The following is a 17500-nucleotide window of genomic DNA, read 5'->3' as shown; positions in this document are numbered from 1 at the left end:
CATTTCCAGATGTATTTTCTTCACAGTCGATTAGATATGTAGATACCTTATCCGTCCTCACATCACTAACATCCACCAAAGTGGACATGCTTTTACATCCCAGCAGATTCTTTGTGTCACTTTATTTTTTTTTCGCAAACGGTAGTTTTCTTTACAACATTGTTGATGCGCATAGGCGCCGATTTATGTTTTCTTCTGTGGGAGCTCACGGGCGCACGCCCTTTAAAAAAAAAAGTTGTCAAAAAATGTTTTGCATTTCAGAACCTTAGGAAATGGACAGCGGCCGACACGAACACACACGCCTACTGACTCGATAATAAAGGTGTAAAGTAGGCTATCTTTCATCTCAGGACAGCGCCACTTCTCACAGATACAGATAGGACTGGAGATGAAAAGTTGAACTGACACGTAACCGCGATCAGCTTCGTGGGAAATTAAGAATCAATGTCACCGACATAACCAATCACACTCTGACAGACTCTCCACTTAGCACCAACTGCAGTGTTTAATTTTAAATGAATGTAGCCTACTGGCAGTCTGGCACTGGGTGCTCAGTATTTTCAGTATCGGCTCCTATGGTGATGCGGAGCATCTTAGTAAAGCCACCGAATAGCAAAGTGCCGTCAGAAGACTGTGACTCGCTCTGAAACGTTTTTTTTTTTTTAAATGTTTTTGTAGTGTTCCCTGGACACAAACCAGTGAGAGCCATTAAAAAGAATTAAATGATTATACATTATATTTCTGTTAATAATCATGGTGCTGCAGCCTCAGAATGGGATTAGTAGGCTATTTTACTTTTTCGCCCGCAGGATTGCACCGAAATGAAAAAGGTGTAATACAATTCCAGTTTTCACCAGTAATATTATAGGTTACCTGTGATTAAATATGAAATTCATGCACTGGCAGCACTAGCAGCACTTTTCTCCCACACCAATTCTCTCTCTTCTGCAGCAGCAGCCGCTGTGTTGCTTTTTAACTAAATACATGTTCAAACTGGCTGTATGTGCGCATGAGTACTTCCGCCGACCAGTTTGTTGAACGTGAAGCCACAGCTGATACATTATCTGGACTTCTTTCAGCTGATGTTCTCCAGACTGAGGAAACAGAACTGTGTCCATGGCAACACTCTGCTATGCATGGCAACGGTGTTTTATGCTTAGCAACTGTCTGTTATCAAGAAAATAATAGACCGCAGAATGCCTTAGAATTCAACCAAGCCATGTAATAATAGTTTTTTACCTTCATTTTACCAGGAAATTCCCATAAAAATTAAGAAAATGTATATTGATATACAATTAAAATTAAAACTAAATTGTCGTTATTGTGTGATTACTAAAATAGGCTCGTGGCACTCAGCCATTGCCTAACATTCAAGTCCAGTCTGGAACCACAACATGGATCGGTGGATGGCAACAGGTTCTCTGAAGAGAAAAGAAGCAGAGGTTACAATAATGAAGAAATTGAGAATGAGTCGGAGGCATCTATGAGCCAGATTCCTCATGAAGAAACAAAGAAAAGGAGGGTGAAAAGAAAATACTACGAAAGCTACTTAACATTAGGACTCAGCTACACTGGCCCCGAAGATGAGCCGTGGCCCGTTTGTTGCTACGAGGCACTGGCTCACGAGAGCAGGAAACCATAACATCTTCGCCGGCATCTGGAAACCAAACATGGGGAATTTAAGTCCAATTAAGCCAGTCGAGTTTTTCAAAAGCAAGCTCCATGAATACAGCACAAGCAAGAAAGTAATGGAATCGACATCTACAGGTGGTGCTACTGCTAAAGCAGTGGAAGTCTCGTACCGGGTGTCATGAATCATAGTGAAAAAAGGGATGCCACATACACTCGGGGAGGAGGTGCTGCTGCCAGCAATTAAAGAGACTGTGGGTGTCATGCTGGGTGACAAAGCACGAAAGCAAATGGACTTGATTCCATTATCAGACAACACTGTGCAATTTGGGACCAAACGAACGGATCTTAAAACCTTTTGTGTGTCCTGTTCGCCAGGTATGTATACCGGTGTTGTATATGGAAGTCAGGACAGGACTTCAGTCGGTCACCTGAGAGCAGAGGCCCTGTCTTCCCCCTACTGGCGTGGGGGTGTAACGGTTGGATTTGTACACTGAACTGAACCACTTGTTAGTTATAAGTGAAATGAAAGAAAAATCGTTCTATTGATAGATTCTTGTTTTAAGTATTTTCGCCTAATACAGTAAAAAAAAAACGAAATCAAGCACAAAAGTATTGTTTTTAACAAAATTATCAGCCTAAAAATAAATATATTCTCTTGCTATGTTGTTTATCTTACTTAGATTTTATAAGACCAATCATTTTTGAGTGAATCTAAATCAAATGACTGCAAACCTTTTATATGCTACTTCAAAAACTTAAATGGAGCTGGTTTAAATAAACATTTTCAAAACCGCACTCAGAACAACCAAAAACAACCAAAAACAACCAAAAACAACCAAACGGGAACGTTGTGTGGAGGTACAGTGCAACCACTGGAGAACATTCCCGTTGGTTGGTTCCATTAACGTTTAGGGAACATTATAACCATGAGGGAACGTTCCCTAAACGTTAGTTTTTGGTCTGGTTCGAACTAACCTTTAGGGAACCAGAAACTAACGTTCCCTAAACGTTCTGCGTTAGTGGGGCATCCACTGCCAACTGCCTGTAGCTTCTTTTTTTTTTTTTGATAAGCTGAAGTAGAAACCAAAATATGATAAGTAGTGATGGAAGAAGTATTCAGATCCTTTACTTAAGTAAAAGTACTATTACAACACTGGAAAATGTAGGCTTTAAAGTAGTAAAAGTATCTTAATGCAGAAAAATCCTCACATTTTAGAAACTGGAAATGATCCAAACAGTTGTGTGTTTATTATGGGATACTGCCCAATCTCCCCATCTTACTTCCTGCCAGCTCTCCACTTTCTAGTCTGAGGCTTGATGTGGATTTTACAATATTATATTTATATTAAAGTTTATTTAGATAGGGACAGATACAAAAAAAACGACATAGATAAGCTTAAACAGTCCTCTGATGTATGTATCATAGTATTTTTAGCAGAAGCTAATTCATGACACGTGTCCCTAGTAGGGCTTTTGGTTAAAAATAAAAATACTGATTAGCATTATTAAAAATAAGAGAGAGATGAAATAAAATGGAATGAAATGAAAAAGGAAAGAAAGTATACAGAGAGAGCACAGTGTAAAAACTAAATATGAGAGTGTAGCGAATGTGACATACATAATTCACCTTATTTGTTAAGTGTGGTTCTACACACTGTTGATTATAAACGCAGCACTTTGTTCTTAGTATGGTTCTTCATACAGTGATAAACGTAATACATATACATGTAATTATGACTGTTCAGGGATCGCGGCCCCTTTAAATGTTCTGAATGCGTGATGACGTTGGACCCTACGGGGTTTGTTGCTGCTGCTGTAAAACATTTTTACTTGACTGGCAAATCACGCCGTTTGGTCTGTTTGAGTTCCTGCGCATGCCGTTCAGCCTTAAAAACGCAGCTCAATCTTTTCAACGCCTCATGGACTCTGTTTTGCGGGACAGGTCTTTTTTTTTGTGTACTTGGATGATATCCTGGTAGCAAGCACGTCCAAATCTCAGCACCTGGCGCATCTCCGCACCCTGTTTGAGCGGCTTAGCCAACATGGGCTAATAGTCAACCCCACCAAGTGCCATTTCGGTCTCTCCACCATTGACTTCCTGGGACACAGAGTCACTAAGGACGGCACAGTCCCTCTTCCATCAAAGGTGGAGGCGGTCACACAGTTCCCACGCCCGCTCACTGTCAAATCCCTGCAGGAGTTCCTCGGCATGGTGAATTTTTACCACCGCTTCATCCCTCGAACTGCTCAGCTCATTGCACGAGGCCTTGAAAGGTAAACCCAAGCACGCTGTTGACTGGACTGAGAGGAGGGACAAGGTTTTGCGCCATTAAGGCAGCCCTGGTGAACGCCACCATGCTGGCGCATCCTTCTCCTACGGCCTCCATCACCATCACCTCGGACGCCTCAGACTACGCTGTTGGTGCTGTCTATGAGCAGTGGGTAGACGGGGCCTGGCAGCCGTTTGGCTTTCTTTAGTCGTCAGTTGCGCCCCAGTGAGCGGAAGTACAGCACTTTCGACAGGGAGTTGCTGGGTCTCTACCTCGCCATCAAATACTTTCGTTCCATGCTGGAAGGTAGACACTTCACTGCTTTTGTGGACCACAAGCCGCTGACTTTTGCCATGGCCAAGGTGGCTGAGCCGTGGTCCGCCCGCCAGCAACGTCATCTGTCCTACATTTCAGAGTTCACTATGGACTTGCAGCAAGTTGCCGGTAAGAACAACCACGTGGCGGACTGCCTGTCACGGGCTGTGGCAGGGGCAGTCCATCTTAGTTTGGATTACAACCGCATGGCAACGTATCAGGCCCCAGACCCGGACGTGCAACTCCTGAGGACCTCAACTACAGGGCTGCAGATTGAGGACTGGTTTTTGGCGATGTCGGCACCACACTCCTGTGTGACTTCTCCTCGGCCACTCGTTCCCACGGGATGGAGGCGGCAAGTTTTTGATGCCATCCATGGTCTCTCCCACCCAGGTTTGAAAGCGTCACAGAGACTGTTTGCAGCAAAGTTTGTTTGGCACGGCCTCAAGAAGGATGTTAGGGACATCCTTCTTGACACCTGGGTTCCAGGTGTCAAGAACCCAGGTGGGTCCAACCCTAACACCTGGGTTGAGTGCCAACGGGCCAAAGTACACCGCCACACTAAAGCCCCGTTAGAGCTGTTCCCAGTTCCAGAGAGGCGTTTTGACCATGTAAACGTGGATCTGGTCGGTCCCCTGCTCCTCTCATGGTTTCACATACCTTTTAACCATGGTTGACAGGACCACCTGCTGGCCTGAGGCTGTGCCACTGACGTCATTGGCGTTTATCGGCACCTGGGTTGCCCGCTTCGGGACTTCTTCGGACATGTCCTCTGACCGGGGCGCGCAGTTCACGTCTGAGCTGTGGAACGCTGTTGCACAGAGCCTCGGGGTGAAACTCCACTGCATGACCGCATGTCACCCGCAGGCTAACGGGCTCTGTGCCGCTCTACCGGTGACAAAAATCCACTGTCAAGTCAGACAGTTTCCAGACGATTCCAGCAGCCTTCAGGCTGAACAGGAAGTGACAGAAACACTGTGGTCCGATTTAATAAAATGTTATCAGACCAATAAAATGTTATCAGACCCATATATCAGCTCCTACACAGTCTCCAGTTGTTTTAATTATGACAGAGTAGCTGTTAAAATGCTCTACATGTGATCTGTTGCTGATTATAATTAACAACACACTGTAGATGATCCATAATCAGAGAGACTAAACAGATTTAGTCTCTCTGACTTCTAAACGTCACTATCAGCCTCACAACATGTGTTCTGTACAGAATAAGCCTTTAAATCAAACAAATAGCAGTTAAAATCCCTCCAATTCAAAATCAATAAAAAGTTTATATAAAACGTCATCATGTTGAGTCGATTCTGAATCAGTCAGCTGTTAGATCAGCTGAGAGGCTGGCGTTTCCCAGCATGCCCTGAGTCCGCCTGGGTCTTTCAGTCGGTGGAGAGCAACTGCGGCGCCTGGCTCTAAAAACTGCGGCCGCCTTGATCTCGTGAGGTTATCATTGCCCACGTGTGCATGACGTCAGAGCAAGTCGGGATCAAGTCGGACACAAATCTAACCAGCATGCATTGTGCGGCGTTCGCCGGTGATCCATTCTGCACAGATCTGGCTCATCTCGAACGAGCCAAATATCTTCTCCAGCAGGAACACAAGCATGTAGTCCGCCATTGTTGTTGTTGTTGTTGTTATGAGACGTCAACGCGGGATAAGAGGCTTCACCGTCCAAACGAAGACGCAAGGCTGGCATTTTTTTATTTTTTCACCCTGGGACCAGGTTTCAAAAAAGTGCATCTTCAGGCAGTGCGTTTACAGGATTAATTTCGATGATCGGCCCAAACGATGCAATACAAGTGTTTCCGTGTGGATGGCCCCTCAATTACAACCAACAGCTGAGACAATCAACTCAGCTGGCACTGCTCTCCTGCTCTATCCACACACCTGTCTCCACTGCAGCTGATTGCAGGCCACGCCCACCTCCACAGGTTATAAACTCAGGATCAAAATCTGAAATATATCCTGAAAAACTAAAATGGGCAAATATGTGGCTGGAGGGCAGTGCAAAGGATTTTCTAAATTCAATGTGCAAAAGAAGGCCAAAATAACAAGATTTTTTTTTTTTGTTATAGCTTATGTTTGTATGTTTATCACAAAAAAACTTCCATATGTCTGTCTTAACTTAATTACTCTGCATGTGAACATACTGATTAATACATGATTTTATCTTTCAGGGCCAGCAGTCATCACAGTGGAAGGAGGGACTGATGTCATGTTACCCTGTTCTCTCAGCACCAAGGAGAACATTGAGTCTAAACTGTTTGACTGGAAGAAAGTTGCTCAGAAAGATGATGGTCTGAAGGAGGTGTTCCTGCATGACGCAGGCAGTCATTACAACAACGGTCTAGATGGTCAGAGTGAAGAGTTCAAAGGTCGAGTCTCTCATTTTCAAGATGAACTGAAACACGGCAACGCCTCCATAATCATCAGAAATACAAAGATATCTGACAGTGGAGAATACACCTGTGATTTTCCTCATCTTCAGCCACCTCAAATATTCCACATTAAGCTTGTTGTTGGTGAGTATGTTCATTATGTCTGCTCTTTTTTTTTAAAACATTTAAATATGTCTGTGTATATGTATGTGATCACAGGCCTGATATGATTCAAAACACGTTAAATCTGGGGATCATACTGTGACATTTATACGCCAACATATTTTATTTCTTTGTAACTGTTTTTCAAGTTGATAATACTTCACAAGCACTAACTCATGTTCTGTTTAGCCTGTTCTCTTAGGGCTCATTTTGTCATGCATATTTCTGTCTCTTAATACTGAAACATTTTAATCTGTATAATACCAGGACCGTGTGTTTGTGTGTGTGTGTGTGACAAGCATAGTGTGCGCGCGCTGTGCATAACCCTAGGTGCATTTTACTAATTTGCTGTTAAAATAACAATGAAATGCTGAACTATTGACTTTAGACCAGGTTTTTGTTGGTCACTGGTGCGATCACTTCCCACTGCCTCAAGATAGCAATAACCCAGGATGCACCTGAACACACCTCCCTGTAGGACCAGCACGCCCATGGGTGGACAGATGGGCGCAGGTGCATTTGCTATTTAAACGATGCGGGCGCTGGACGGGAAATTGACAACTGCGTCGGTCTTAAACTAGCAAAGACACTTGCGTTGGGCTTTTCGCTACACTGCACAGGGTTTAAAATAGGGCCCATAGTATCAAAGTTATTCCATATTACACCATAGAGAAAATAATGCCCAGAACTTGTTTTCTTCACTTCATCACAGTACAGTCTGAAGGTCAGCTCTGATTCTGAGACTCTTTTCTCTACAGTTAGTTTATTCTTTCCAGTTGAGATGAAAACACACAGAAAACAAAGTCTGTAGTGTTTTCTGCTCTCATTCCCAAAATACTTTGGGAATGAAAAGGTTTCTGATTCTTACACACAGCTGAGATTGTTGTTAGAAATATTACCACAAACTAACTACTACATGTAACTGTGGAGTAGCTGATTGTTCTCTACAGAAAACACTACATAAGACATGTTAAATACAGTTAAGTTATATGGTACTAAATAATTTAATATTTCTTAAAGTTATGTCAATAATAATGTTACACTTAATGGCCAAGTTATGTCTGTTAAGCAGCATATTACAGCTCGCTCTAAACAGCATGAATACATATTACTCTTAAACTAAATTATTTTGCATACAGCATCTAGAAAGACAAACAAAGCAGAACCTTCTGTACTTTTACATCGTGTTACTAACTTAGTTTAATATTTCACCTGATCCATTAAAACTGATTTCTTGTAAGTTTTGCTTCAGCTCGTGATGCTGAAATAATTTCCATGTTTGTATTGTTGATGTTCTTCTCTGATTGGACGCAGCTACAGATGAAACTAATTATAAGTTCTTTTATTAATTTAGTAAAACTTCACACAAAGTAAAAGATTTTTAAACAGCTGTTACAACTTGATCCTGAGGTTCAACATGAAAACGCATCATGAGGGTGATTTAGTGACTGAAGTCAAAGAATCAGAGACATTTCTGTTCCACAAGTGAAAAATTAAAACGGGGTAGAACACATTAATGTTGTGTTTCTACCAAAATATACTGAGGCTCTGAAATCTGTTAATCTGTAATCAGATAGATTAATAAGACTGTAAGTCCATGTCCATTTATCTAGCGCCCTTTATATAGAGTGTGGCCAACTAGGGAATTGAATGTTCTGAGCTATCCCGTTATGCGATTGGTTCCGAGGTGGTCACGTGTTTCGTGGACTCAATGTTGGATACCAACATTCATCTGATTCCCATTGACACAGTGCAGGGAATAGTGGAAAAATGTAATAAATTATTTTAAAAATGACATAAATCACTGAAAAAAATGCCCAACTGTTGTGTGTTTGGCTGCAATGAAAGACAGGGAAGCGGCAAAAGATTTCACAAGTCCCCCTGTGAACCAAAAAGGCAAAAAGTATGGGAGCTGTTCATTATTGTGTGAGGTAAATGTCAATTTCTCTCTTCGATATGATAACAAATTACATAGGACAAATATAGTAATACCATCGTTAATGTGTACCATGCTATCAAAAAAGTTCTACCACTGCTTTAGAAATGAGTGAAGTTTGAAGTTAGCCTTATGCTAGCATTAGCTTTTTCGCTAGCACTCCATGTACCTAAATGCTTGTGATCTTGCCATAGTCATATGGCTTTTGGTCTCGACCGAGTCCAGGTGTCTTTATTATGTTCATAATAATATTGGAGGGAAAGTGAAACACACCTTGGGCGGGGATTTTGTTCGGCTTTTCACAAAACGCTATGCCGATGTTTGGTAACATTAGCGCAACAGCGTTAGCCTAGCCTGCTAGGTAAATATTACGACTGGCTTCGGAGTTTCCTATATCTGCGTCCATGTTGTCAACGTAAGACCGGTGGCCTTAGTGCTCCTTTTGTACCATCATTTTATTCGCTCCTACGAGATGGGTGGGTTGTTGTTATGTTACACACAAAGCTAGCTATAGTTAGCATGTACGTATGCTAGCGGACATTAGAAAGGTAAACACTGCTCAGAGATTTATTAGGCGACTGCTCACTCACTACAATGGGCAATTTATTGATTTATTGCAAGATAGCATATTCGCCCCATAGGGTAGAGTCACTCTACAGTGTAACCCTATGGGGCGAATATGTTATCTTGAAATAAATCGCTTATTTTCACCATAAACAGGCATATACATGTTATTATCAACGTTTGTCAATATGTAAAAGGCCCTTACGGAAATATTCCAGTGTATATTTACCTTCTATATCGTAAATGGGCCTCAAAAAAATGCCCATTGTAGTGAGTGACCACGTCGCCTAATAAGTCTCTAAGCAGTGTTTACCTTTCTGATGTCCGCTAGCACACATCAGACTGACCCTTGTCGTCTTGCTTGAATCCAAAATACTTTCACACCACCGAATGTGAGCCTTTTTTCGGAACGAGTTCAGTTTGAGACTGAGTGGTTGGCTGATTCTCGTCACTAGTACCTGGGTTTTCATCAATATCCATTGGTTTATTTCCGAACTTCCGCGCTCGCTCGACGAGTGAAACACGTAACTAAAAAGCACTTTGTCATTGGCTGAGGGTGAAGCCCTGAACTGATGAGTGAAACATGTGACTAAAAGGCGCTTGTCACTGAGGGGTGAAGACCTGAACTGTGTGAGAGATGTCCTTTTTTTTTTTTAAATCAAAGTAATTTAAAAATTAAATCGTGAACAGGATGAATTGAGATCGCGATTTTATAACGATTTATCGTGCAGGCCTATTTTCTTAACTAGAAACTGAAAAACTTACAGTATTAGTAGTAGTACAGTATGGGACCATACTGTAACTCTAAATATCTCCAGTGATGGTTCCTGGTAATAATCTGATACCATGGAGGCAAATAAAGTTTTTACTGGACAATGTAAACTTGTTATTAGGACTCGTTGCTCTGCAGTGAGGGTCACAGATGACAAACATGTTCTTTACACTTCATTCACTGCAGCAGAGTGTTGGTTCATTAAAAGAAGAACTAACTGAAAACACAGCATTAGGTTTTAGACTCAAACAACAATTAAACATTCCTCATTCTGGTTTCTAACTCTGGTCAGGAATCATCCTCTTCTGTCTGAGTCTGAAACCAGGAGTTCACTAGTGTTCACCACTCACATTCACTAACATTTGGCTTGTTATTAGTATTAAATGTGGTGCTGTGCATCTCACTAAAGCATGTAGGCTGATTCAACCAATCACAGGTGCTGTATGATTGAAGCACAGAGGACACAAAATGGCTTCATGGTGTGATTTAGATAGATGGATAGAGGGTAAAATGTTAAGACTTGTACATGGTCTTTGTCATATAATGTTCCCATGTAAATGTGGCTGTATACCTTTAAGGGCATTCTGTTACGTCCCTACACACATGGCGCCTGTAACGTAAGACTCACGCAGTTGTGGAGAGTTAAGTTTTAGCACCTGCCTGTATGTTACCTGCACGTTTGCTTAATACAAAGGATTCTTTGAAGTCTAAGACTCGTGTGGACATTTGAATTCTTTACATGGTGTCAGAAGCGTTTGACGGACACATTGCTTCTTCGAAAAGATGGCCAAGTTTCATCCTCCGGAAAGTTTCGCTTTTGATCGTCCAAATGAATGGGCTGACTGGAAACAACGTTTCCTGCGATTTCGGTTGGCCACTAAACTGAGTAAAGAGGATGGGGAAGTGCAGGTCAGTTCGCTGATTTATGCCATGGGGCCTGAGGCTGAAAATTTTTTCAAGTCTTTCACCTTTGAGACGGAGGGGGACGAGAAGAAGCTTGACGCTGTGTTGGGAAAATACGACGCATACTTCTACCCTAAACGCAACGTGATTCACGAGCGCGCCTGTTTTCATCAGAGATTGCAGCGGCCCGGTGAGAAAGCTGAAATGTTTATCAGAGTCCTGTATGAGTTATCAGAACACTGTGACTTCGGTGTCAACAAAGACGAACACATCCGTGACCGCATTGTGGTGGGCATTTTGGACAAAGAACTGTCACGTAAATTGCAGCTAATGGCTGATCTTACACTTGCCCAAACCATTACAACTGTTCGCCAGTCCGAGGAGGTTGCACTCCAAGTTCACCTGCAGGGTGAGTAACACGCAGCGGTAGAGGATTAGGCAGAGGAAAGCCCAAGTGGAAACCTAAAAAGAGAGAAAATGATCAAGGAGACTCAAAATGTGGAAAATGTGGGAAATTGAAACAGAGATCCGGAAAGGTGCCCAGCCATGAACTCTACATGCAACAAGTGTAAGAAGGTGGGTCACTGGGAAAAGAAATGTTACAGTAAATCAGTCGGAGAAGTGACAGAAACTGTTTCACAGACACCATACTTCCTGGGTGCAGTCACCAATGAAAACAGAAGTGATGAACAATGGACAATACAGTTTACAATTGGAACAACACCGGTCAAATTCAAAATTGACACGGGTGCAGATGTAAGCATTATGGGAGAAGAGACATTCAAGAAATTAGTTCCCAACAAGAAATTGGAGTCATCTAATGTCGCACTGTGCAGCCCAGGTGGTCAGTTGGACTGTTTAGGAAAGTTTCAAGCCAGCACAGAATATAAAGGAAAGCCATACTCTTTTCCAGTATATGTCATCTAAACTCACTGGAGCAACCATGTTCACGTCACTGGATGCTGCCTCTGGGTTTTGGCAGATACCTCTACACCCAGAAAGCACCAAGTTAACCACCTTTATAACACCCTTTGGGAAATATGCGTTTAAAAGACTCCCATTCGGAATCACAAGTGCTCCGGAAATCTTCCAACGAAAAATGACCAAGACCCTCAATGGCCTGGAAGGCGTGGCTATCTTCATGGATGATGTCCTTGTGTATGGAGATACTCCAGAGCAGCACGACCAGCGTCTCAGCAAGGTGCTGGAAAGGATCGAGTCAGCCGGCCTGAAGCTAAACAAAGAAAAATGTAAGTTCAGGCAGGACCAGCTTCACTTCTTGGGCCAAGTCATTGACAAATCAGGTGTGAGACCTGACCCTGACAAAGTCGAGGCAATCCGCGAGCTCCCACCACCACAGAACGTGCAAGACCTAAAGCGTATTCTGGGCATATTTAATTACTTAGGAAAATACATTCCCAACTTGTCTACAGTGGGTCAGCCACTTTATGACCTGTTAAAGTCCAAGTCAGTATGGACGTGGGACCATTCTCAGCAGGAGGCATTCCAGCAGATTAAAGACATCCTGTCCACTTCTCCAGTCCTGAAGTTCTACGATGTGAACCGCCCTACTGCTCTCTCACCCAACGCCAGCAGTTATGGCATAGGCGGAGTACTACTGCAGCTGCATGAAGGGGAATGGAAACCTGTGGCGTACTGCTCACGTCGTCTGTCTGATGCCGAGACCAGATATGCACAGATTGAGAAGGAGTGTTTGGCGAGTGTCTGGGCCTGTGAGAGATTTGAAAAGTACCTGTGTGGCCTTGAGAGCTTCAAATTGGTCACCTACCACAAACCTCTGGTTCCACTCATGAATCAGAAAGACCTGGACAGTGTGCTAATGCGGTGCCAAAGGTTACTCATGAGACTTATGAGAGATGGCCGAATATGCACCAGGGAAGACCTTAACAGTGGCCGACACACTCTCACGGAGTCCACTACAGTGCCTGGAAAAGGAGACTGACACTCACTCTGACGTAGCATGCTACATAGCAGCCGTTGTTGACGCCATGACTGCAACTCCACGTAGGCTTGAGGCCATAAAGACAGCTACAGCAGCAGACTGTAACCTACAATTGGTGTTGCAGTACATAAAGTCAGGGTGGCCAGAGTACATAGGCCATGTTCCAGCAGCAATCAGGGAGTATTTTCCCATGAAAGCTGAATTATCTGAATGCAATGGGATCGTCATCAGAGGCAGCCGTATGGTGATTCCAGATGTGCTGAGGACAGACATCCTGAACAGAATACACGATGGACACCAGGGTTTGACAAAGTGTAGAGAGCGAGCCCATGCGTCTGTATGGTGGCCCAGCATCTCATCAGAAATCCATCAAAAAGTCCAGTCCTGTCAGGTGTGCCGTGAGATGAAACCCAGCCAGAGACTTGCTATGGACCTGTGCGATCATGACAAACACACTTACCTTGTCATGTCAGACTATTTTTCCGGGTTTCTGGAAATACTTCACCTGCCGACAACCACTGCCTCGCAGGTAATCTTGAAGTTGAAGGCAGTGTTTGCCAGTGTAATGCACAGAGTTATGTTTGATGAGTTAAGTCAACTGATACTAGTGCCTTACTGTTTAATCAAATGCAGTACCTTTCAAATGTTCAGTTATAGGAACAGTCAGGATATCTTGTTTATCCTCAGAGAAAGAAACAAAACTTAAAAGGGGAGATGTCATATAATGTTCCCATGTAAATGTGGCTGTATACCTTTTTAAGGGCATTCTGTTACGTCCCTACGCACAGTAACGCCTGTAACGTAAGACTCACGTAGTTGTGGAGAGTTAAGTTATAACACCTGCCTGTATGTTACCTGCACGTTTGCTTAATACAAAGGATTCTTTGAAGTCTAAGACTCGTGTGGACATTTGAATTCTTTACAGTCTTTACTGTAAATGTGTTTCTGTTATGATATGAGCCAGGAACAGTGTTTGCAGTTGTAAATAGTTACCAAAAGTTTGGTTGAAGAGAAGTTAAATGTGTGTGACAAATCATGACCTATCAACGGATGCAGGGATGTGTAACGATGGCTTATGTTGTGTTTTTTTAGTCTATTTCTAATTTATTGCTTCTTCTTAAACACACCCTCGCTCCCCACTGCTGCAGCCTAAGCGCACTACACACATTCAGTTTTTTTCATTTTTTCCACAATGCCTGATTTGGATATTGGATATTATAGTGCATCTCAAGTACAGCTGCACTCGGCACCTCAACTGCGCCAAACGGAAGTTTCACTATGGCGCAAGGCTTTTTGACTGAAATCTTTGAGGCTAAAATGAACCGAACAATACATACATGCCCTGAACCGTGACTAGCAGCCTGAATGGTTCCATCCCTATACACTGTTTGAAAAAAAGAAAGAACAGCTAGTCAAATATTCATATTGAACAGCCAAATCTGATTTGACTAACAAAATTCTGAGTCGATTACAGTCGTGAGCAATTACATGTATACTTGTGCACTAGTGTGTCTTCGTCAGTCTGCAACTACACCATCAAACGTTGGATTTGATCTCACTGTGCTTTACGCTGGGTTTTCACAGGCAGCTTCAATAACGGAAGAACAGAGCAGTTCAGTTCATTTTGAATTCAGTTGACTCTAATCAACTTTGGCGAATGTTCGCTGAGTTGCATTTGAATAAAGCTCCCTGTGAAAAAACCCCCAGGACCTATACACATACATTAATGGAGAGGAAATGTCAGAGCAAAGGAGCTGCCCATGGACATGTACCCCAAGCAGTTAGGGGTCCGGTGCCTTGTTTAGGAGGTGAACTGGCTCCTCTCGAGATACCAGTCCACACTCTGTACTTGGTCCATACAGGGACTTGAACCAGTGACCCTCCAACGCCAAGTCCCCACAGACTGAGCTACTGTCCCTCAAAGATAAAGATCACATTAAGCTTCACATAAAGTGCTGGACAGATCTTTAAACTGCATTTGAACTACACTGTTTGTTAAATCTGAGACTGACTTCTTTTTCTCCAATCACATTTAGATGGTGAAAACCAAATTCTGTTCACTCAACAGGAAACAAAGTTCAGGTGTTTTTCTCAGTGTTGCCTCTCTGCCAAGATGATGAATGATATTTCACAAGCACTCTAACATATTTTGTTTTTTTCTTTTAGGTGAAGGACCAGAGATAACCTCAGGTGAGTCTGTATTTGGATGCCGTCACTGATCTCTACATCAACAAGTATGTGATGTAACTCTTTACTGATCATTTTTCAGGTTAATTTATTTGTACCTGTAGGTAGATTTTTTCTGCAGCAAGAGTATGACATCCATCATGACCCACAACTACGAAAACACACCAAGAACTGACACAAGTTCTCTACTACTACTCTAATCTAATACAAATAGAAATACTCAAGGTTCCACCAATTAGGACATAAGCGATCGCGCACGAGAGAGAGAGAGAAAAAAACAAATAAATAAATAAAAATAAATCAAATAAATAATCTCTCAAATAAAGTCAAGATAAAAGCATGTTTACAATCCAATTAAAATGCTTCTATCATATTTGTGTAAATATCACTACCTCTTGTTCAGCTCAGTGATAGCAGCAGGAACAAAGCTACTTTTGTACCACTTTGTTCTGCACCGTGGGATTAAAAACCTCTGTCTGGAGGGAAGAAGCTTAAAATCCCTGTACAAAGGCTGGGAGTCATCATTTAAGATAGATGTAGCTATCCTCTGTAACTGTCTGGTGTACATGGATGCTGGGTTAAGTTGTGGCTTCCCAATCAGCTGACTGGACCATTTCACTATCTGGTTTAAGGATTCCTCTCACCAAACCATGACACCAAGGAAAACGACAAGACTGATGATGTGTCTCCATTGTCAGCGTCTTTTTCCCGCTTCTCATTCATTTCTATGGGAGCGCAGTGCACTGCATTCTGGTAGGGCGGGGACTTTGGAGAAGCGGGGCGTCGAGTTGCCCTCTCCTCATTTGCATAAAGTTGAATCCAACCAACTTTATGCCAATGAGGAGCGGCCGGCTCAGCTCGCCGTCACTCCAAAGCTGACAAAAATCATTTAAGCTGACCTTTGTTGATCTGAAATGAAGCCTATTTCTCACTTAAAATGTTTTCAGAAACATGTTTTGGTGAACTATTTTGGTTAACTTACTGTACTGTAATGGCCAGTATGTACTGTATTTTCTTTATTCATTGAAGCCTCTATGTTTACAGGCTTGTGGTGATGCGCAATGTGCTGTAGGTGCCAAAAGAAAATCTGTTTGGTACTGCCAATTTGTTTTGTTTTGTCATGGTTCATGTGTGCAATAAACATTACACTTCGTGAGAAAAGAATCGTGGCAGAGAATTGTGATATCAATTCTAGGCTAAAATATCGTGATTCATATTTTTCCGCGAATCGTGCAGGCCTAATGGACACCCACCTTGACTCAGTAAAAGCCTGATAAAACATGGTCATTATGGTTCGATCAATATTAAAATATGAGATTTTATTCAAACAATGCAAGCACTGTTGACCCTTTTTGCACACAGCTTCACAGTTCCTCCACAACGCTGCGGAGGAGGGTCTGGCTAGTCCACACAGCATTACGGGATAAGAGAAAAACAACCTCTGGTTTATTGGCATTTCTTTAAACCAATCACATCGTCTTGGGCGGCGCTAAGCGCTGCACGGAGCCCCGGTGCTGCTGCAAAATAGCCTCGGGAAGGAACTTGTTTTGGTGGAACGTGTACGTTTAAAAAGTTGTTTTAGTCAGACAACAGAAAACTCAGATTTACCCTGCAGAGATCTGAGGAGTAGTTAACCCTAGTCCTCATAAATCCACCGGAGTTTAGAATTCCAACACAAAGGAAGCATTAGGTAACGGAAATCCGGTCGGAAAACAAAGGATATACGGCGGAATCCCAGAAGTGGAAGGTCGGGGCTATAGACTACATAGACCCTAACTATCTGTGTCATATTAGTTAGAAAGTCAAGGATCCAACCCATCAGAGTATTACTTAAATCAAACTGTTTCAAAGGCCTTGTGGTTAAAACATGGGGTTGGATCGTGTTAAAAGAGGAGGTCAAATCCATAAATAAAAGTCTTGCATAAGTCCCTTTACCATCCAGGTGTCTTAAAAGCCCGTTAAGCAGAGTAACTGTAGCATCCTCCAGCCCTCTGTGAGGCCTGTATGCAAACTGCCTCAAGATCTCAGACCTGACCTGTTTCTCTAAAATAATTATTAAAATGGAGGTCAGAGCAGTGATTCCCACAGGTTGAGAATTTAGTTGTGGTGGTGGGTGGCGCGGGATGTGACGGCTGGGTTCAGCAATAAACTTGTCAAACAAAGAAACAAAAAAATGACAACATGACAAGATAATTTAGAAAGAAACAACTTTTTTACATATTAAACAAACCAGATAAAATATGATACCAGGGCTCCAGACTAACTTTTTTCATTAGGAGCACAGTGGCCCCCAACTGAAAATTTTAGTGGCGCAACCAGAAAATTTAGGGGCACACACCGTAAATCAACATGCTAACCAAATATTCACATTTCTACTAATTTCCAATGTGTTACTAATAAATACTTTGA

At 42.5% G+C, this 17500-nt stretch overlaps 1 protein-coding gene and 1 long non-coding RNA gene across 2 annotated transcripts in view; one reads left to right on the top strand and one right to left on the bottom strand.

Moving 5' to 3' along the window:
- The window catches only part of LOC118495233, an 11300-nt gene extending 6081 nt beyond the window's left edge, over positions 1-5219 (bottom strand). The window contains exons 1-2 of the long non-coding RNA XR_004897551.1: positions 5110-5219; positions 4380-4382 (exon numbers count right to left, since the gene is read on the bottom strand). This is a non-coding gene — a long non-coding RNA (uncharacterized LOC118495233). The remainder of the gene's footprint in view (positions 1-4379; positions 4383-5109) is intronic.
- LOC116036192 (butyrophilin subfamily 2 member A2-like) overlaps positions 1-17500 on the top strand; it is a 125458-nt gene that overhangs the window by 9394 nt on the left and 98564 nt on the right. The gene's annotated exons all lie outside the window — the stretch shown is intronic.

This window comes from Sander lucioperca, chromosome 6 (genome assembly GCF_008315115.2).
Source record: "Sander lucioperca isolate FBNREF2018 chromosome 6, SLUC_FBN_1.2, whole genome shotgun sequence".
Classification (NCBI taxonomy): Eukaryota; Metazoa; Chordata; class Actinopteri; order Perciformes; family Percidae; genus Sander; species Sander lucioperca.
Note: the sequence above shows the minus strand (reverse complement) of the source record. Positions and strands in the feature narration are given on the sequence as shown.